General features: G+C 42.7%; 1 protein-coding gene across 2 annotated transcripts in view; it reads right to left on the bottom strand.

Moving 5' to 3' along the window:
• The window catches only part of LOC110509667 (LHFPL tetraspan subfamily member 2a protein), a 73,917-nt gene extending 52,725 nt beyond the window's left edge, over positions 1 to 21,192 (bottom strand). For both annotated transcript variants that reach the window (XM_021590682.2, XM_021590684.2), the window contains exon 1: positions 16,647 to 21,192. The gene's annotated coding sequence lies outside the window, so the exon portion shown is untranslated. The remainder of the gene's footprint in view (positions 1 to 16,646) is intronic.
• Positions 21,193 to 23,800: the final 2,608 nt, after the last annotated feature.

The following is a 23,800-nucleotide window of genomic DNA, read 5'->3' as shown; positions in this document are numbered from 1 at the left end:
CATGGCATAAAATGACATGTGCGCAGTGTGAACCCGAAGCTCTTGCTCGCAAATTAGCATTTCTCAGCGGTTAGCAGTCTCTTACTGGCGGGAAGAACAGACGACTGCCATACTTTTTTTTGAGTTTCATCACTCAGTTATTACATTTATAAAACATTTAACAAACGAAACATTGCAATACCGTTATGTAAGGTAAAGTAAAGATCCAAACTGGTCAGTGCATCAATACTGGTATATAGTCAAATGCGGTTTACTGGCCAGCCCTACTGCCTCACGCCCCAACCAAGAAGCATAGATTAAGGAACAAACTGGATGTGTGAGAGAAGTTCAACAGAAACTGAAGTACAGATCCAAGCAAAACAGTCCCTTTTTAATGACATCATCACTTCCAATAGCGTTTAGTTGCCTCTGCAAAATCATCCTTGTTCGCCTGAATACACTCACACTTTCACTTCACTGCTGTGCAACTTGGGCCATTTAGACAGGACACCAGCTGTAATGTTGAAATACAAGGTGTGCAAACCACCCTTAGGCAATATGCACGTTGTTGATTACAGACTTTGAGCAAACGTAATGATTAGGCTAAACACACACTTTAATTTCCTCTGTCTTTATGATGGTGTGTACCTTGTATGTGTGTAAGTTGTATGTATTCCTTCATGTGTTGTAGGTGTGTGTATTTTGTATATGGTGCACTGTGCTTTCATGTGTGTGTTGCCCACAAACGACCACACACAGAGACAGATTACATCAGCTTGCAGTGATGACTCTAATAGCTGAGCAGAGTACAGGCTGTGGAGTTGCACAGATGGCTGGGCAGCATCAGCCTAACAATGAGGACCTGTCTCTCTCTCCGCTAGGCCAGCTACTGCCTGATGGAAAATATCTGACCACAAACACATCTGTAACAAAGACACAGTACCTTCCAGCAGCACACTACTCTACTTGCCAGGATAGGAGAGGAGAGAATGGTTATGAACTCAATGACTGGGGGGCTTCTGGCCTGTGTGTTGCTTAGTTGACTTAGTTGACTTCATTGTTCCAACTGAGAGAATGAGCTGACTTTCCTGATTGCATGCAGCCAAGGCAGGAGAACAGAGCATAAATATGCAACACAATACGACTGCAGAGGCACACACACACACACACACACACACACACACACACACACACACACACACTAGTGAATACATTTGGCCTGCAGATTTAAAGAGTGCTGTGAATATGGGTCCCTGATGCCTGGAGTCAGGGAGAGACTGAAGCATGAACCAAGAATCTCACTGCCGATAGACTACTGACAGGTACTTACCAAAGTGGAAGGCCTTTCCTTCTCTTGCTAGAACAAAAGCGGTACCTGCTGCGTGCCGATCCAGTTGCGGGGGACTTGCCTTTTCTACATGTAGAATAGCAAAGCTTGCCAATGGCCAACAACTTGACAACAAAGAGGGAAAAAGAGGGCATTTTCTCCGTACATCCACGGGTAAATGACATGAGTCACATTTCATATGCAATGTGGGCTATGGGATGTTGCACACAAAACAAAATCATTCCTCCAAGATTTTGGAGAGTGAATGAAATAGTTTCTTCGTCATCAGTTATCTAGCTGTGGCCATCTGGCTATGATCATCAAGTACTTTCTACAAAAGAAAAAGCAACGTTAGCACAGTTAGCGAGCTAACATTGGAATCGAGACCATTAGCAACACACATTGCCAGACAACGTTACTGCTACCTTCTTGTTGGGAGTATTTTAACAAGGTTGAGAGGCTGACGACTTCAAAGTTGCTGGGGTGAACACAAAACGAGATTGACAGCCGACACACTGTTCAGAGGTGCTAAGTACTGTCGGGAGGCAAACGTTTGACAAATCCCACCGGTGTGTCTGAGCTATAATGTGTTCTCTGATAGACTTAGCATGGACACACACGTGCAGAGGCATGGCTAATAACTGTCCTATAATAACAGATGGGGAGGTTAACACTCCTGTAATGGACCTGGGCCAACCCTGACTCTCCCAGGAGAAAACATCCACTATTGGACCAGACACATTTCCTCCTTCCACTCTTCCTTCCAGGTCGAGACTAATCCTATTTCTGTTCTTCCTGAGTATTGACTGTGATCCATTTCTATTGTATTCCATTGGAATTCAATACTTCTCAGCAGAAAAGAAGCCACACCTAGTTCCCCCCCCCCCCCCCCTCCCCCCAGGAATCTGATGGCTTTACATTAACAAGGCCATAATGGAGCCTGTAATGCCTCTAATACACCTTCCAAACCAAGATGCTTTACCACCAACCTTTCTTTTATATACAGTGCCTTGCGAAAGTATTCGGCCCCCTTGAACTTTGCGACCTTTAGCCACATTTCAGGCTTCAAACATAAAGATATAAAACTGTATTTTTTTGTGAAGAATCAACAACAAGTGGGACACAATCTTGAAGTGGAACAACATTTATTGGATATTTCAAACTTTTTTAACAAATCAAAAACTGAAAAGTTGGGCGTGCAAAATTATTCAGCCCCCTTAAGTTAATACTTTGTAGCGCCACCTTTTGCTGCGATTACAGCTGTAAGTCGCTTGGGGTATGTCTCTATCAGTTTTGCACATCGAGAGACTGACATTTTTTCCCATTCCTCCTTGCAAAACAGCTCGAGCTCAGTGAGGTTGGATGGAGAGCATTTGTGAACAGCAGTTTTCAGTTCTTTCCACAGATTCTCGATTGGATTCAGGTCTGGACTTTGACTTGGCCATTCTAACACCTGGATATGTTTATTTTTGAACCATTCCATTGTAGATTTTGCTTTATGTTTTGGATCATTGTCTTGTTGAAAGACAAATCTCCGTCTCAGGTCTTTTGCAGACTCCATCAGGTTTTCTTCCAGAATGGTCCTGTATTTGGCTCCATCCATCTTCCCATCAATTTTAACCATCTTCCCTGTCCCTGCTGAAGAAAAGCAGGCACAAACCATGATGCTGCCACCACCATGTTTGACAGTGGGGATGGTGTGTTCAGCTGTGTTGCTTTTACGCCAAACATAACGTTTTGCATTGTTGCCAAAAAGTTCAATTTTGGTTTCATCTGACCAGAGCACCTTCTTCCACATGTTTGGTGTGTCTCCCAGGTGGCTTGTGGCAAACTTTAAACAACACTTTTTATGGATATCTTTAAGAAATGGCTTTCTTCTTGCCACTCTTCCATAAAGGCCAGATTTGTGCAATATACGACTGATTGTTGTCCTATGGACAGAGTCTCCCACCTCAGCTGTAGATCTCTGCAGTTCATCCAGAGTGATCATGGGCCTCTTGGCTGCATCTCTGATCAGTCTTCTCCTTGTATGAGCTGAAAGTTTAGAGGGGCGGCCAGGTCTTGGTAGATTTGCAGTGATCATATACTCCTTCCATTTCAATATTATCGCTTGCACAGTGCTCCTTGGGATGTTTAAAGCTTGGGAAATCTTTTTGTATCCAAATCCGGCTTTAAACTTCTTCACAACAGTATCTCGGACCTGCCTGGTGTGTCCCTTGTTCTTCATGATGCTCTCTGCGCTTTTAACGGACCTCTGAGACTATCACAGTGCAGGTGCATTTATACGGAGACTTGATTACACACAGGTGGATTGTATTTATCATCATTAGTCATTTAGGTCAACATTGGATCATTCAGAGATCCTCACTGAACTTCTGGAGAGAGTTTGCTGCACTGAAAGTAAAGGGGCTGAATAATTTTGCACGCCCAATTTTTCAGTTTTTGATTTGTTAAAAAAGTTTGAAATATCCAATAAATGTCGTTCCACTTCATGATTGTGTCCCACTTGTTGTTGATTCTTCACAAAAAAATACAGTTTTATATCTTTATGTTTGAAGCCTGAATTGTGGCAAAAGGTCGCAAAGTTCAAGGGGGCCGAATACTTTCGCAAGGCACTGTACGAACGGTATTGCCGGCGACAAAGTCTCTACTTTTCTTTCCCGCCAACCGACCTAGTCGTGATTGGTAAAGTTCTGCCTGCGGCTCAGTATGAATTGTAGCTGTAATGGCACACACGCACTACGCTCTTAACCTCTTGATGGGTGCTAGGCAGCGCCCATTACATCTATCCTCCTGGCAGTTCTAAGCTTCGCCCATCTCTTCGCACAGCCCACCACATGCACAGTTTTCTTAACCACAACTGAATGGATCCATAATAAATTACTGTGGGAATACATCAGTGGTACTTCAGTAAAAATACTTTAAAGTACTACTTAAGTCGTTTTTGGGGGTATCTGTACTTTACTTTACTGTTTATATTTAACTTTTACTTCACTACATTCCTAAAGAAATAATGTATTCTTTACTCCATAAATTTTCCCTGACACCCAAAAGTACTCGTTACGTTTTGAATGCTTAGAAGGACAGGGAAATGGTCCAATCCACTCACTTCTCAAGAGAACATGGTCATTCCTACTGCCTCCGATCTGGCGGACGCACAAAACACAAATGATTTGTTTGTACATGATGTCTGAGTGTTGGAATGGGCACCTGGCTCTCCGTAGATAGAAAAAAGAAAAAGAAAAGAACACTGTGCTGTCTGGTTTGCTTAATATAAGGAATTTGAAATTATTTGCACTTTTACTTTTGATACTTAAGTATATTTTAAACAAAATACTTTTAGACTTTTACTCAAGTAGTATTTTACATGCTGACATTCGCTTTTACTCGAGTCATTTTTTATTAAGGTATTTTTACTATTACTCAAGTATGACCATTTTTGTGTGACAACATTTTCCACCACTGGAATAAATATCACTGAATTATGAAAATATTGGAATAAAGTATGCATCCAATTGTTGCTATCTGAATCGCCCAAAGTCATCCAATTGTTGCTATCTGAATCGCCCAAAGTCATCCAATTGTTGCTATCTGAATCGCCCAAAGTCATCCAATTGTTGCTATCTGAATCGCCCAAAGTCATCCAATTGTTGCTATCTGAATCGCCCAAAGTCATCCAATTGTTGCTATCTGAATCGCCCAAAGTCATCCAATTGTTGCTATCTGAATCGCCCAAAGTCATCCAATTGTTATCATTCATTTGAAGTAATATGGTGCCTTCAGAAGGTATGCATACCCCTTGACATATTCCACATTTAGTTGTGTTACAGCCTGAATTCTGAATGGATTACATGTATTTTTTTTCTCCACCATCTACACACAATACCGCATAATGCCAAAGTGAAAACATGTATTTATAAATGTTTGCAATACATGTTCGAATCCCATTTGCCACTGATTACACCTGTGAGTCTTTCTGGGTAGGTCTCTAAGAGCATTGCACACCTGGATTATACAATATTTGCACATTATTCTTTTGAAAATTCTTCAAGCTCTGTCAAGTTGTTTGTTCATCATTGCTAGACAGCCATTTTCAAGTCTTGCCATGGATTTTATTGCTGATTTAAGTCAAAACTGTAACTAGGCCACTCAGGAGCATTCTCTAGTGTATATTTGGACTTTTTTGTTGTTGTTTTAGGTTATTGTCCTGCTGAAAGGTGAATATATCTCCTACAGTCGTGGCCAAACGTTTTGAGAATGACACAAATATTAATTTTCACAAAGTCTGCTGCCTCAGTTTGTATGATGGCAGTTTTCATATACTCCAGAATGTTATGAAGAATGATCAGATTAATTGCAATTAATTGCAAAGTCCCTCTTTGCCATGCACATGAACTGAATCGCCCAAAAACATTTCCACTGCATTTCAGCTATGCCACAAAAGGACCAACTGACATCATGTCAGTGATTCTCTCGTTAACACAGGTGTGAGTGTTGACGAGGACAAGGCTGGCAATCACGCTGTCATGCTGATTGAGTTTGAATAACAAACTGGAAGCTTTTAAAGGAGGGTTGTGCTTGGAATCAATGTTTTTCCTCTGTCAACCATGGTTGCCTGCAAGGAAACACGTGCCGTCATCATTGTTTTGCACAAAAAGGGCTTCACAGGCAAGGGTATTGCTGCCAGTAAGATTGCACCGAAATCAACCAGAACTTCAAGGAGAATGGTTAATTGGTGTGAAGAATGCTTCAGGGCGCCCAAGAAAGTCCAGCAAGCGCCAGGATCATCTCCTAAAGTTGATTCAGCTGCGGGATCGAGGCACCACCAGTACACAGCTTGCTCAGGAATGGCAGCAGGCAGTTGTGAGTGCATCTGCACGCACAATGAGGCGAAGACTTTTGGAGGATGACCTGGTGTCAAGAAGGGCAGCAAAGAAGCCACTTCTCTCCAGGAAAAACATCAGAGACAGACTGATATTCTGCAAAAGGTACAGGGATTGGACTGCTGAGGACTGGGGTCAAATCATTTTCTCTGATGAATCCCCTTTCCGATTGTTTGGGGCATCCGGAAAAAAAGCTTGTCCGGAGAAGACAAGGTGAGCGCTACCATCAGTCCTGTGTCATGCCAACAGTAAAGCATCCTGAGACCATTCATGTGTGGGGTTGCTTCTCAGCCAAGGGAGTGGGCTCACTCACAATTTTGCCTAAGAACACAGACATGAATAAAGAATGGTACTAACACATCCTCAGAGAGCAACTTCTCCCAACCATCCAGGAACATTTTGGTGACGAACAATGCATTTTCCAGCATGATGGAGCACCTTGCCATAAGCCAAAAGTGATAACTAAGTGGCTCGAGGAACAAAACATCGATATTTTGGGTCCATGGCCAGGAAACTCCCCAGACCTTAATCCCACTGAGAACTTGTGGTCATTCCTCAAGAGGCAGGTGGACAAACAAAACCCCACAAATTCTGACAAACTCCCAGCATTAATTATGCAAGAATGGGTTGTCATCAGTCAGGATGTGGCCCAGAAGTTAATTGACAGCATGCCGGGGCGGATTGCAGAGGTCTTGAAAAAGAAGGGTCAACACTGCAAATATTGACTCTTTGCATCAACTTCATATAATTGTCAATAAAAGCCTTAGATAGATAACAATAAAAAAGGGGTGGCCATTTGATTAACTGTTCAGCAGTCTTACGGCTTCAAGGCCTTTGAACGGAGTATGGTAGTAGGTGACATGCGCACCGGTTTGTGTCAAGAACTGCAACGCTGCTGGGTTTTTCACCCTCAACAGTTGACCGTGTGTATTAAGAATGGTCTACCACCCAAAGGACATCAAGACAACTTGACACAACTGTGGGAAGCATTAGAGTCAACGTGGGCCAGCATCCCTGTGGAACGCTTTCGACACCTTGTAGAGTCCCTGCCCTGAAGAATTGAGGCTGTTCTGAGTGGAAAGGGGGGGGGGGGGGGGGGGGGGGGGGGGGTTAGGAAGGTGTCCTTAATATTCTGTACACTCAGTGTATGTGTGGGGTACAGAGATGAGGTAGTCATTTAAAAATCATGTTAAACACTATGAGTTCATGCAACTTATGAGACCTGTTAAGCAAATGTGTACTTCCTCATTTATTTAGGCTTGCCATAACAAAGGGTTTGAATACTCATTGACTCAAGACATTTCAGCTTTTCATTTTTTGTAAACACAAAATCACAATTTAATACATTTTAAATTCAGGCAGTAACACAACAAAATGTGGAAAAAGTCAAGAGGTGTGAATACTTTCTGAAGGCACTGTACTACTGTAGCCTCACAGGAAGTCTCCCTGACAGGAGACATTTTGTCATTTTTATTAGGATCCCCATTAGCTAACGCCATAACGCTAGCTAATCTTCCTGGGGTCAAAAACCAATTAACAAGACATTACAAACAACCACAAATCAAGACTTCACAATCATTCAACAAGTAGACAATACAGACAATTCAAATACCTGACAGGGAACACATTTAACATTCAATCGATACTTTCTATTTCCTGTCCAGTCATATGATCTATCACATTAGATGTTCTTTTATTTTTTTCTTGAAGGTCGATTTACTTTTTGCCTGAAAAATATGGATTGGTAAAGAGTTCCATTCAGCTATTGCGCTATATAAAACTGTAGATTTAAATGAGATTTGTCCTTGGCTTGGGTCTTTGCCTGTCTGGTTTGCCTGAAAAATACTGTGTTTTTTGGAAAAATATAACATTCCTAAAGAAAATCAGAAAACTGGATAGTAATTTGTTTTCAACGTGAAGACATGAGAGATTCTCATGCATTTGACTAATATTCATTCAGATAGACCAATTGAAGAGGTAATCTGGCAGCCCTGTTTTGAGCCATTTGGAGCTTTTTAAAATCTTTCTTCGCTACAGATGAACATATAACTGGACAGTACTCTAAGTGTGATAGGACCAGGGATTGAAACAAAGTAGAGTAGAGCACTGCAGGTTTATAGACAATGGAAGGGGGGAGGGGTTAACAGGGAATGAGAGAGAGGAAGGTGAGCTTGAGGTGAAGCTGAAACTGTGTCAGTTCATTCTGTGTTTGTTTAGTGACTGAAAGTGTGTCAGTGCCCGGCTGTCCTTCACAGCACCTGAGATTTCACCAAACAGGATGCATCTGTTGATTAGGAGAGGAGAGGCTGTACAGTGGTGATATAACTGCTTTGGCTGATTCCAGGTGAATTCAATTAGTCCTGTATTCATGAGACAGAGGGATATGAGTTCTGGGGCCTTGGGACACTGTGCTGTTTTATGTGGGTTTAACTGGAGGTATGGTCATTGCCAAACAATCAGACTGAATCTGTCTCTGTCGGTTATTAGTTCAGAGCTCACAGTTTGTCCTTGGGCAGACTAAAATGAACAATTGGGAGACAATAAAAACACGCTTCATGTCATTGAATCTGCTACGGCATGCGCATGCACATGTGTGTGTGTGTGTGTGTGTGTGTGTGTGTGTGTGCGCGCGGCTGCATCTGTCTACAGTCCCCTAGGTGATGTATCATTATATCCCGCCCCCTGTCCGATCCAGTGTGACAGCTCTCCAGTCCCCTGCAGCAGCAGCAGCTAACCCTGGAGACTCTTTCGTGCTGCAACAAATGCGTTCCCAGATGCACACACCATTAATCCTACACTATTCATTACACAGAGAGACCTGGTACACACCACTTAACCTGGCCTATACACAGTGACCGGGGCCCTTGGCTTCCATTCAAACAGTGGGCCTTATTCACTCAAAATACAATATCAAAACACTAGCTGTCCATGCTTCTTGCACTGAGAATATGATTCTATTTGGATTGATTATCTATAATAAAAGGAAATCAATAGAAAAATATGAACTATGTGAAACTATGCAAAACTGAGTAAAAATGTACAGGGACAGTGCACATTAATCAACGTTTCAGTAAAAGTGCAGGTTTTAGCCAGCCGGCTAATTTTCAACCGCAGTCCCTGGGCAGGTTAAACACAACTCAACTACTTTAATTCAATATACGACTGTTGGTTGGTTAACCTTAGCCCTGACACTTCCACATCGACTCTTTGATTGAATAGTGCCCAGTGTGTGTAAGACATGATCACCTATTGAGTCAGATACCCTTCAACACCTAACTAGCAGACCCTGGTTTACAGTTGGAACTAACTCATAGACTTAGTGCTGTCGCATCTCCCTGAAACACCGTATGGCTTGAAAAATCACCTAACACTAGTCTGGAAGAGGACAGCCCGTCTTTAGCACAACTTGGTGGGCCAAGAGGAGAGAGAGAAAGAGAGAGATCCCCCAACCAAGGATGGCCTATAGCAGCACCTAGATCTTCTGCACAGATTCTGTCAGATCTGGGCCCTGACGTTAAATCTCAGTAAGACTGGTGTTCCAAAAAACATCAGCACCACAGGTAACTCCCACAAAGCTGTGAACAATCTAAAAGACATGGCAAGAAGGGCCTTCTACGCCATCAAAAGGAACATAACATTTGAATCTGTCTAAAAATACTTGAATCAGTTCTAGAACCCATTGCCCTTTATGGTTGTGATGTCCGGGCTCGCTCACCAACCAACAATTCACAAAATGGAACAAACACCAAATTGAGACTATGAAGTCTGCAAAAACATCCTCCGTGTACAATGTAAAATACCAAATAATGCATGCAGAGCAGAATTTGACCAATCCACGCTAATGATCAAAATCCAGAAAAGAGACGTTAAATACTACAACCAACTAAAAGGAAGCGATTCCCAAACCTTCCATAACAAAGCCATCACCTACAGAGAGATCTAGAGAACAGTCCCTTAAGCAGCTGGTCCTGGGGCTCTGTTCATAAACACACCCCACAGAGCCCCAGGACGGCAACAGCAACACAATTAGACCCAACCAAATCATGAGAAAACAAAAAGATAATTACTTTACACATTGGAAAGAATTTAACAAAAAAACTGAGCAAACTGGAATGCTATTTGGCCCTAAACAGAGAGTAAACAATGGAATAATACCTGACCACTGTGACTATGTACAGACTCAGTGAGCTTAGCCTTGCTATTGAGAGAGGCCGCTGTAGGCAGACTTAGCTCTCAAGAGAAGACAGGCTACGTACACACTGCCCAAAAAACAAGGTGGAAACTGAGCTGCACCTCCTAACCTCCTGCCAAATGTATGACCATATTAGAGACACAATATTTCCCTCAGATTACACAGAACCACAAACTTTTTGAAAACAAACACAATTACGATAAACTCCCATGTCTATTGGGTAAAATACCACAGTGTACAATCACAACAGCAAGATCAAACAAGAAAACAAACACCAGTGTAAATACAACCCATATTTATTTTGATTTATTTTCCCTTTTGTACTTTAACTATTTGCACATTGTTATAACACTGTATTCATACATAATCTGACATTTGAAATGTCTCTATTCCTTTGAAATTTCTGTGAGCGTAAATGTTTACTATTAATTTTTGATTGTTTATTTCACTTTTGGATTATCTATTTCACTCGCTTTGGCAATGTTAACATGTGTTTTCCGTGCCAATAAATCCATTTGAATTGAACAGAGGAGGAGGAGGAGGAGAAAGACAGAGACCGCTATGGCAGTTGGTTTCCGTCTGTGGCGCTACGATGGCCCTAGCTGCTGGTGATAATGACCGCTGAAGGCTTGCTAATCCAAACTGAAGTGGAGTAGTCATGGTGACAGGGAAAGAGAAGAGGACAGATCAGTCATAAACTAACTGTTAGCTAGAAAAGAGTTTGGTCAGCGCTTGGTCAGACTTCTTGACTTCTACAGGAGGGGGGAGTTGATTTCTGCACCACGGTGAACAGTTCTATCTTTCAGATGTTACCCAGCTACGAACAAAAACACATAACACTCATATCACAAAGCCTGATGAACCACTACAATCATGTAGCCTGTCATCTTCAACACCTGTACCAAACCCGACTCAAAGCACATTGTTCGTAAACAGACGCACACCAAATGATAATCTCCTTATCACCATGCGCAGAGGGCCAGATGTTTCTGATTGGCTGTAATCTCTCTCTTTCATTAGCATACAGCTGCGAGGCCGAGGCCCGGGTCACTTGAGTTTCAGCCAATCAATATCCATAAACCTCGGACAGAACGTCTGCTGCCACGGCAACCTAAGGATGGCTGAAAGGATCCTTCTGCAGGGAACTCAGAATCCATAAAGGAAAGAATGTCCATTGTCCTCAAGTGTCACATCGGCAAAAAGGGAACCAGTTTTAGTGGATCCCCAGACTAGTATGTTACATGTTGGCTACACTGAGCATGTTACATGCAGAAATAAGAGATCGGCACATTACTTCCCACACAAACCGGGAATACAAACAGCTAATCTGAATCTAATTTCTATGATAGACCAGCTGGGAACGGCTGATGTCCGTCTGTCCGTAGTTCCCTGAGACTGACCCATTGACAGACACAATGGGACAAAACCCCAACTCGCCTCTGCTTGTTCAGCCAGACAGACTGGAACCTCCCCGGTCCTGCCCTCTAACCTCCTCCCTCACCCACCTCCCCTCCTGTCAGTCAGTCTCCGGATATCTTATTCTTAGGAAGAGAGAGAGGAGAGAGAGAGAGGGAGAGGAGAGAGAGAGGAGAAAGAGAGAGACTTGAAATGTGTTAATCTTTTTCAAACCTTTGTGATGTAATGTTTACGGTTAATTTCCAACCGTGTTTTGTTGATTTTATTTTGTGTCTTGTTTATTGTGAATTCCACTTGCTTTGGCAATGTAAACATATGTTTCTCATGCCAATAAAGCCCATTTGAATTGAATTGAAAGAGAGAGACAGAGAGAGAGAGAGAGAGAGAGAGAGAGAGAGAGAGAGAGAGAGAGAGGGTAGTTCTTTGTTATTGTGTGGGCCCCTCCCTGCTGGTTTCCCAGTAAAGGGACCAGGCTGGGGGCCGGTAGGCGCCAAGAGGAGGTCGGGAGTGTCTGTTGTACCCCCAGCAGAGCCTCATCTCTGGGAGCCACATGAGCCCAAAGGACGGTGGGAGAGGAGGGAGAATGTGTCAGAGTATGAAAGAGTGTAAAGCAAAGTACACTCAGGGAAAGGGAGAGAAATAGAGGAGAGAAGACAGATTCACTCCAATGCTGCCTAATCTTAACAGTGTGCGTGACAGAGAGAGAGCAGAGGAGAAAGAGAGCGAGAGAGAGAGAGAAAGAGAGACTGAGCGGCTGAGACAGAGAAAGAATGTGGTATTCACTATTCTATACAGTGCTACACATTACTATGATCTGTGGAAGATGGCTCTGAGGATGAAATCTAAAAAGAAACTCTTTATTTCTTTCGACCATCGTGGAAAAACTCCATCACCTTAACTGCTTCCACTCCTTTGGCCCTTTACACAGCAACGACCCCGGTATACTGTAAAGCATTTACACACAGTGTGTACACACACACACACACCCAGGCCCTACTTTTCCACTGTGCTCTGCTGACTAAAATCGTGTGACACTTTTCCATCCAGAGCCTAATGTAGGAGAGCATCTCCCAACCCTCCCTCGGACAGACAGACGGCTGCTTTTAATTCAATCACAAAGTCTCCTTTCGGGAGGCTGTGATGGAAAACCTCCTAACGTAATGTGACCCAGTTAGTCAGTCAGTAGGTTCCGCCTGCCCGTGTTCCAACGCAGCCCTCCTCAAAGTCACTCCGGTGGTTTTACTGTCAATTAACTAATCTTCGGGAAACAAAAGGACGTTGAAAAAAAATCTTCCTTTTGCGCGTTGGGATCGCTTAGAGGGTTCCTGGGGGTTGTTGTTGAAAGGCTTCCACTGACTTGCACACAAACATCAAAGAATATTGTAGAGGGGGTAAAAGAAAAAAAAACTAAGACTATGTCAAAACCAGATGCTGCAGTGAATCAGTGAAAGTGAAACTTCTCTTCTTTTACTCTTCTATTCCCCCTCCTGCATCTGTAACATGTTAGTTTGAAGCAGTATGATGCAAACAGTGGTTGAAGGGGCTGACCAGTACTGAAACTCTAACCTACTGCTTGAGTAACAGCATCTCTTATAGAACACCAGCTCTTACCCACAACCCCTGGTATGGAAAAAAGTAAGAAGTAAAGTCGAGTACGGCGTGTTACTGAGACCCAGTTCATTCCCCTTCAGGCAATCTGACGCAAACCAAACAGCCATGTTATAAGCCCCATCTCCTCTAGTAGTGAGTAGTGGGGTCCTGTTGTGCCAAACTGTACTGTGCCAAACTGTACACCAGATGTGGATCCCTGCCTCCACACTACAGCCTGACCCCTGACCCCACAGATTCCATTTAATCAGCCAATTTCACAGGCCTGTCACACCGAGCCTGTGGTCCAGCCTCGGGTTTCACACACACACTGATAGAGAAAGGATCTGATTTCAGCTAAGAACCGTCTCCAAATACTCTCTACCAGTACCCCCTTTATATAGCATCGCTATTGTTATTTTACTGCTGCTCTGTAATTATTTGTTACTTTTCTTTTTTTTTTGTATTCTTCTTAAAACTGCATGGTTGTTTAAGGGCTTGTAAGTAAGCATTTCACTGCTGTATTTGACACGTGACCAATAAAATTGGATTTGATTTGAAATACTGATGTTAACTTAATCAATTGAGCAAATGTTTATATTTGGAAAAGGCCCGACCACTGGGGGCATGAAAAAGGTGCGCACCAAACCCTCCAATTGAAAGTCGCTTTAAGTGTCGCCACGCCAAAGGGGAACATATTGACGAAAGCTATAAACTGAGGTCAGGGGCCTGGACTGATGACATACACATGTCGACAATGTCATCAAAGAGCAGAAAAGCTGAAGTTTGGAGAGCAGACTATGTGGTCTGTATGAACTGGTTGCCAGTCGAAGTCCGCAGAGTTTTTTTTATATGACGTTAAAAGAATCGCCAACTGCACTCACAGCACCAGGCAGGCCGCAAAAAAAGCAGAGGCTGGTAAGATTTTTTCCACCCTTTGATAATTCACCATTCTGTTTAGGCAAAGGGAGAAGAAGAAGAAAAACCAATAACATTAAAGAACTTTCCCAAGGCAACTGCTGCACTCCTAGCCTGCCCAGACAGCCAGCAGGAGGAAGTGGATATTTTCCCCTTTTCCTGATGCCAGAGCTGAACCGAGCAGAACAGTGGAGCCTTCTCCAGCAGGCCTATAATGATTGTTGCCTGTTTGATTCCAGTTTTTTTTTTTATTGGTCCAAACATGGAGCTCTGAGGGACGCCACGTGCTTCGGACCTCCAGCATTAACCACAGCCAGTCTTCCACTCCACAACCGGTCTTCCAATGGCTGCCATCTTTATTGTTAGACACAGGTGAGTCCCCATTGAATGATGTGGCATCTTCTGACCAAGATCACACAGTGACTGTGCTGCAGCATGCCACTGCCACGCAGTTGGCTACAGTGTGACAATGAATGGTAGCATGTTTAGCTATTTACTTTAAAGGTCCGGTCTTTCTAAATGTGTCTCGGGAATTTCATGCAAGTACTGTGACGGGAAACATAGAAAATGACAAGAGAAAAGTAAGAGAGAAACTTAACACTAGGACTAGAACTGCTACTCTCTGTTATTATCTATGTGTAGTCACTTTAATAACTCTACCTACATGTACATATTACCTCAATTACCTCGACTAACCGGTGCCCGCGCACATTGACTCTGTACCAGTACCCCCTGTTTATAGCCTTGCTTGTTATTTTACTGCTGCTATTATATTACTTGTTCCTTTTATTTCTTATTCTTATTTGTATTTTTTAAACTGCATTGCTGGTTAGGGGCTTGTAAGTAAGCATTTCACTGTAAGAATACCTGTTGTATTCGGCACATGTGACTAATAGAATTTGATTTGTTCTTAGGTGAATAGTTACTGCTGCTATAGACACCCCTTAAATGGCTTGAGCCTTGGGACAAAAACAAGCATTCTCATTCAACACAGTGCCACATCCACTATTCACACAAATCAATATTTTACTGCAGCACTTCAGTTTGGATTATTTAGACAATTGTATTGGCAGCCAACTCCCCATGCAGAGCTATGGGATGGCTAACTAAGGAAAGGGGAGAGGGCCAGGCTGGCCTATATAGCAGATCTCATATATGAGATGGTTTTCATGGGACACAATCTCTATATCACTGCTATTATGAGGTTGACAATACAGGGGTCCAAAAGGCTTCACCGTAGCCAGTAATATAATATTTCTTACCCCCCAGGGCTCTCCCACACATAGGCTTACAGAAGTGCACGTGCTCACGCACACAGGTGGGATATGGTTCCAGGTTGTTGCTTTGAAAGGGGGGATGGGGAGTAGGGTCAGGAACGACAACAACAAAACTCTAGCAAGTTGCCTATTTATGACCACTTCAGTCTCAAAAGCCCATCTAGGAAAGATATGTCCTCTCCTTTTTGGACTTCTTTTTTTTAGTTTGACATGAATTAGCCCTTCAGTTTGACAGATCAGCATTCTAGTTGGGATATTCCACCAAAATCACAGTTCAGGGAGTTCCCTCTGGACCATTTAAGATCAGCCAAACTGGCCAGCCACTAGGTCAGAGAAAAAAAGAAGCTACTTCTGCCTCAGTGACAACACCCCCATCTGCATTTGTTCACATTATGAGTTGGATGTTTTCCAGGTATAAATAGGCTGTGTTTTTAAAATCAAATGTCGTTCATTCCCGTAGGGAAAAAGATTAGAGCATAGTATAACTGCAGTACGCTGCAAATACTGCCTTCAAAATAACACGTGTGTTTCTACTGCAGTAATTTTGCAGTGTAACTTCAGTTAAAGCGCAGTATAACTGCAGATCAACTGCATCTAAAATACAACAGCCCACTGCAGTTACTGCACTTTTACTGCAATTTCAAACTGCTAATCTTTTTTTGTAAGGGCAATATTTTTTGTTGTGCGGGCATATATACCTTTTCTCTGTGTCCTATTATTGACGTGTAATTTGTTCAAAGTTAATTTGACGGAAACTGCTGAAATAGCTCTCGGGCGTACATACACAGGCCTAATAACATTGTAATAACATGAAAAATAATGGAAGAGTAGAATGTGAAACGTTGCCTGGCAAACTTTTCGTCAATCTGGTTTCCCCACAACGCCGAACCAGCCGCTCCCAGACAAATGAAAACAATTACATTTACTGTGACATTTCCTCTAAAGTAATCTAAGCATTGTTGAAAATACATTGTATAGGAAATCAGTGTAAGTGAATAGCGGGAATAGGCTATAGATGAAAAACGGATTGAATGGCAAAAGCAAAATAAATCATTCTCCCTACTTACGGGTAGGTTTTCCACGTTTTGCAAAACGTCCAGCGATGAATATGGGCGCTTTTCAATAAAAAAAATCCAACTGGCAGAAATAACTTTTTAAAACCACTATTTTTGCGTTACACGTTTCTTTGTGGATAATGCCGTGTGCTGCCTCTACCCACACGATTCCTTGGTCCAAGTCTATTTCTACCCCACGCTTTCTCTCTTCGACCACGAATGAGTGAGGCGCAAGCGGTTTTCTCCGGACCAGTCTGCTTACATCTGAGAGCGAGTGACGTTATTCTCGTGTTACCGTTTAATCTCTCTCTCTCCGTCTCTCTCTCTCTCTCTCTCTCTCTCTCTCTCTCATTAAAACGTTCTAGTTTTACTGGAGGACGTTTGAGGGGAGTTATGCCCTGTTCTGTGTGCCCATATGAGTTAACCCTGCTCCATTCCTACATGATCTTATGCCATGCGCACTCATGTCGTAGTTGTGTGGTCAACACAAGTCAATGTCATTCAGGTTGAACACTTCACGTTCTTCAGAGGAGCCAGAGTAGTTAGAGGTCATAGCCATACTACATGTATTACTGCAGTGAAAAAGGCAACACTGAAATCCTAGTTGAACCTACTTGACTTATGTGAATGGTTGTACTGTGCCATCTCCCATTCACACGTAGTCTCTAGTGCTTGTGGTCTGGTGCGTTTTAGTCCGAATGAATGGAGAGATGGAGCCCATTCATAGCAGATATCTCAGTTCAGGGTTGTGAATGCGCCACATTGGAAAACAGGAATAGGAAGAAATAACAGCTTTTGTGTATTAGTTGACATTGTGTTAAGTTTACAGGGCAGAGGAGCAGGGAGAATGGGCTGTTGCGACTGGGGGAAGGAACAACTGGTGCCAGGAACTCTCAAACGTATAATTGTGCTTCTTGAAATGTGAATGAAGCTGGGAAAAAGTTACTGGTACAGGGACTTACTACTGAGCAGATTCAACCAAGGAGGTTTGAGGAAACCACATCCTAAAACCATCATCACCAGATTAAAATGGTTGACAGGCTTTTATAGTTAGCTACTTTGAGTAGTTTCCTTTAAAAAAATATGTATATAAATATATTTTGATTAAAGAAAATACAACACCCTCAAAATAGCTTGAAATAAAACCACCATGTAAGTAGTACTTTTGATGTAACTTTTGATGAAGAAGTTGACACACACTCACATCAAGGGCATTCTTGACACAGTCCTTGTGACAGCAGAGAGATAAGGGCAGTGGGCTGTCTCCAGCTCAGTTTGTTTACAGTGGAGCAGAGCTCTGTGTCTTTGTTATGACTACACACACACACACACACACACACACACACACACACACCTGGAGGGCTTGGACGACCTAGCACTGAGCAAGTTCCTCTTCCTAAAAAAGCCTTACTGCTGGTAATTACTATTGTTTTACACAATGGTGTGCGTGTGTGTTTGTGTAGGGTCAGGTAGATTACTTTCTAAATGTAATCGGTTAGTTACTAGTTAGCTGTCCAAAATTGAAATCAGTAATGGAATTGTTAGATTACCCAATTTAGTGACATAATCTAATTACTTTCAGTTACTTTTGGTTCACTTTCCGTTTAAGAGGCATTAGAAGAAGACAAAAAGAATCCATCAAACGTGTTTGGTGTGTTATCATAGTGGTCTCGGACTTGTGCTCAGACTTGCTCATGTGGAACAAACTTAAACTTGTGCCTTTTTTCAATGTTTAACTGAATGTCATTGAGAAAACAGAAAAGTGTCAATGTATTTTTTTGCAAACATCCTTTCTGAATTGAAAAGTAATCCAAAATGTAATCATCTAGTGTTTCAAAAGTATCTGTAATCCAATTACAATATTTCTACTGGTAATGTAACGGATTCGTTTTTTGTAATCAGATGACATGTAATCAGTTACTCCCCGACCCTGTGCTTGTGTGCGCGTCAACCAGTTGATGGATCTGTAGGATAATGTTTTCTGAGTGTTGGGTGTGATGAGCACTTGATTTCCCCTGGCCTTTGAGTGAGTGAGGCTCAAGGTCCAACACATTCCTGCCTGCATTGGTCAGTAAAGGATTTCTAATCTGTTTTCACAGGCAGGCAAGGCTGCACAGACACACACACACACACACAAATATTCTTTGGAATTCCTCTCTCAGTCTGACTTCGCTATATGAGAGCTGAGAACTTCCCCAGGCTGGTGGATTTCATCCTTGTGGACATTCCAGAATGGAATCAAGGTGCGGCACACATTCTATTCCGCATGAAGTCATCGTGGAAACATCTGAGTCTGACATTGGCGAGGCCAACGAGGGCCACTGTCATGTCTATCAGGGGCATCGGGGCTGAGGAGGGGGATCTGATCTCTGGCTTAGCGTTACCACAGCTGATAAAACAAATGTGAGTGGTGGGCCTACATCAGAGAGAGAGAGAGAGATTGTGTGTGTGCCAGGGTGAATCAGATGGGGTTGATTCAGCGAGGCCACATTGGAGAGACGTGTGTTTATCACACCCTAAGGCAGCCAGCAGCAGTGTGAATCAAAGACACTGAGGGGAGGAGACAGACTATGACGACACTGCAGAGAAACACTTGTTCACAATGACGAGGAGAAGAGGGAGGGGCTTTGTGTTTTTGTTTAGGGGATAGCTAGTTCCTGTACAACAAGGGTGTCAAACTCAGTCAGCTCAAGGGCCATATTTAAAAATATTAAAAAATCACAGCCAAGATACGTATAGCCTATTATGCTGTTTAATTTTTTTTTTTTAAACAGTGCATACAACTGCCACCCAAACTGGCCATTGTTTTATTCTGAAAAATATGTCCCTTTATAATGTCCACTGAACAAAAATATAAACCCAAAACGTAAAGTGTTGGTCCTATGTTTCTCGAGCTGAAATCAAAGATCCCAGACATTTTTCACAGAAAATCCCTGTTAGTGAGCATTTCTACTTTGCCGAGATAATCCATGTTATCTTGGAATATCAAGAAGCTGATTAACAGAATGATCACTACACAGGTGCACCTTGTGCTGGGGACAAAAGGCCACTCTAAAATGTGCAGTTGTCACACAACACAATTGCCACAGAAGTGTCAAGTTTTGAGGGAGTGTGCAATTGGCATGCTGACTGTAGGAATGTCCACCAGAGCTGTTGCCAGAGAATTTAATGTAATTTCCATACAAATCATTGCGTGAGCCTGATAGAAATGTGTCACGGGATAGATTCTGCCTTGTTTGACACGTGTCATATAAAGTCTGCCAAATGTTTTCCTACCTGTGGTTTGAAGTTGACCTGAACAAAAAATGTATGTCATCAACTTCAATTAACTATTCTCTTCACATCAGAAAACAGAGCAAACGTTGAGTCAAATGTACAATTAATGCTGCAGAAGATTTAGGTAGACTAAGGTTATTCACTGCAGTATGGTTATTAGTGAATTTCCAGGAATTGGACAACTTACTAACTGCATGTAAAATACAATGTGAAATCAGACCAAACTACAGAGGAACTCTTTGTAACAATATTCACAAGTGAGTCTGGGACGAGCAAAGAGTCTACTTTCAAATGTCATGTCACACCTCAACTCTTCAGTCCAAAGCTATTAGCTTCAGTATGGTGGTTTGTAATGAGAGGAACCATGAAGACGACCTGTGACCTTTGTGAGAGCAGCAGACAGAATCCCGCGCCGGTCTTGGAAAATCCCAAGCATGCAGGACGCGACAACGCTCTTGTCTTGCTACATTCTTCATCTTTGCTATTTTTTTTGTGGTACTTTTAACTCCCATTTCTCCCTAATTTCACGATCTCCAATTGGTAGTTACAGTCTTGTCCCATCGCTGCAACTTCCGTACGGATAAGGACATTCCGGCTGGCTGTGACACAGCCCGGGATCAAACCCGGGTCTGTAGTGACACCTCTAGCACTGAGATGCAGTGCCTTACTTGCTGACTAGACTGGGTGTGCGCAAGTTGATTTTGTCTATCCACACCAGATGTGCTCAAGACACGCAGGTTGAAACATCCAAACAAACTCCGAACCAACTATATTCATTTGGGGACAGGTCGAAAAGCATGAAACATTCATGGCAATTCAGCTAGCTAGCTTGCTGTTGCTAGCTAATTTTTCCTGGGATAAACATTGGGTTGTTATTAATCCACAGATAAAAGGGTAAACCGAGTTCAATTTCAGTAATCTCTCTTCTGTCAGACTTCTTATTTGGACTTTATATGACAGTGGGCAACCAACTTTAAGGTGCATTACCACTACCAACTGGACTGGAGTGTGGACCTCAGTTAATCTTTCAATCCCCCACGTGGTTATATGCCCCTAAAAACCAATGAGGAGATGGGATAGGTGGGACTTGCAGCGCATCAAGCGTCACAAATAGAACCAAGTTCTATTTTAGCGCCTAGCTAAGAAGACATGCGCGAGCGAGCCGTTTGTATGCAATGATTGAATAACGTGCAGTTGAAGTCGGAAGTTTACATACACCTTAGCCAAATACATTTAAACTCAGTTTTTCACCATTCCTGACATTTAACCCTAGTAAACATTCCCAGTCTTAGGTCAGTTAGGACGACCACTTTATTTTAAGAATGTGAAATGTCAGAATAATATTAGAGAGAATTATTTATTTCAGCTTTTATTTCTTTCATCACATTCCTATTGGGTCAGACGTTTACATACACTCAATTAGTATTTTGTAGCATTGCCTTTAAATTGTTTAAATTGGGTCAAACGTTTCGGGTAGCCTTCCACGAGCTTCCCACAATAAGTTGGATGAATTTTGGCCCTTTCCTCCTGACAGTCAGGTTTGTAGACTTTGCTCGCACACGCTTTTTCAGTTCTGCCCACACATTTTCTATAGGATTGAGGTCAGGGCTTTGTGATGGCCACTCCAATAACTTGACTTTGTTGTCCTTAGCCATTTGCCACAACTTTGGAAGTATGATTGGGGTCATTGTCCATTTGGAAGATCCATTTGCGACCAAGCTTTAACTGATGTATTGAGGTGTTGCTTCAATATATCCAAATAATTTTCCATCCTCATGGTGCCATCTATTTTGTGAAGTGCACCAGTCCCTCCTGCAGCAAAGCACCCCCACAACATGATGCTGCCACCAAGTGCGGAGGTCTTGGCTGATTTCTTTTGATTTCCCATGATGTCAAGCAAAGAGGCACTGAGTTTGAAGGTAGGACTTGAAAGACATCCACAGGTACACCTCCAATTGACTCAAATTATGTCAATTAGCCTATCAGAAGCTTCTAAAGCCATGACATCATTTTGTGGAATTTTCCAAGCTGTTTAAAAGCATAGTAAACTTCTGACCCACTGGAATTGTGATACAGTGAATTATAAGTGAAATAATCCGTCTGTAAACAATTGTTGGGAAAATTGTTGGGAAACTGCAATTGTCGGCATTTATGATGTGTCAAGCACAAAGTAGATGTCCTAACCGACTTGCCAAAACTATAGTTTGTTAACAAGACATTTGTTTTAAATGACTTCAACCTAAGTGTATGTAAACGTCCGACTTCAACTGTGTGTACATGTATTTTTGTAATGCGAGCAGTGTGGTTAGCAAGTTAAGACTGCTGCACCACAGGAGGCCTTCACCTTTATGCTGCCAGTTGTTCGCAGTGATGAGTGTCGGCTGTGAAAAGCAGACACACACTCTGGTCGGTATACCCCATTCTCACTCTCTCACTCACACACACACACACACACACACACACACACACACACACACACACACACACACACACACACACACACACACACACACACACACACACACACACACACACACACACACACACACACACACACACACACACACACACACACACACACACACACACACACACACACAGGTAGAGTTACAGTTTAAAAAAAGCTCTTAATGAATGAAGGGAGAAAGGGATGAAAGAGGTGATGGGTAAACAGCACAGTTAGGAGTGAGAGAGATGTGTGTGAGAGAGAAAAGGGGGTTGTGGTTAGTGCTGTAGTTAGTGATATCACAGGCCTGCTGCTGCTGTGTCAAATTGGAGTAATGGGAACGTTGAGGAGATAAGTGGGAGGGACTACACTCGAAACTAAATCAATGCTTAGCCACCAGAGTGCTGTGCATCTCCCTTCTGACATACAGAATATTTGAGGACGTCTTTCTTCCGTTTACTCTTTGACAAAGGATATATATGATGCGGTAAAAATCTGGGCCATGCAACTGTCATCTTTTGTTATTTCTAAATGTCGCTAGCGGTACAGTTTGTCCCTCTCCTGCGGTCAATCAGCTCACATTACAGGCCAAGTGTCAACGGTCACGTTGGTGACCAGGCCGTCGGCCCTCCGCAGGCGGCGTTTCCTGTGACTACCCAGCATGCTGCTGGCCGGAGGGAGGTCAAAGGGCGGGGTGAGAGGGGCGGTCATAAAGTGTCTGTAGAGGAAATGCGTTTCTTAGAGATGGAAATGGTCACTGGGGGGAATGTGTGTACATCGGTTTGTCATTCTGCACTAACAAGTGTACTACATATTAACATGATATTACGCTGAGAGGGTCTCACATGTTAATATATCATTGGCTCGTTGAACCATATTCTCTTTAGACACCTAGTAGCACAGAGTTAGAACTTCAAGTGAATCCAAACATCACACACACACAAGGCTGCTCTCTGATAGTGAGACAGACAGTGTGTGATTGGGGCGTGGATGTTATGTCTCTGGCCATACCAGCAGGATCTGGGACATTCCTCATGTTTCTAACCTCTGACCCCTAAAATACTCCTAACCCATTTAGCACCTATTTATAAACTCCTAAGACAACCACAGCAGGAGTTAACTGACCCCAATCATATGCTTGTTATTACACAAAGCTAAGTTATACAACTAGCGAAAGGATCTTACTGTTACCACATACCAGTATTTATATCCAAACCCACTTACATGAAACACATTCACACGATAAATCATACATTCAGGGATAAGTCAAAGTGGGAACCAAACCCACAACCCAGCTGTTGCTGATACCATGATCTCACCATCTAAGTATGGGGGCTGAACAAGCCCGCGGGTTTCTTCCTGTCGACGGCCCTGTTTGACACCAACACAGGAGGGGACTGGAGCTTTGGTGGTAATACCTGAAGCATTTAGGAGGGTTCTGACG

The sequence above is a fragment of the Oncorhynchus mykiss genome, chromosome Y (assembly GCF_013265735.2).
Source record: "Oncorhynchus mykiss isolate Arlee chromosome Y, USDA_OmykA_1.1, whole genome shotgun sequence".
Lineage (NCBI taxonomy): Eukaryota > Metazoa > Chordata > Actinopteri > Salmoniformes > Salmonidae > Oncorhynchus > Oncorhynchus mykiss.
The sequence above is the reverse complement of the archived record's forward strand: the minus strand, read 5'-3'. Positions and strand labels throughout refer to the sequence as shown.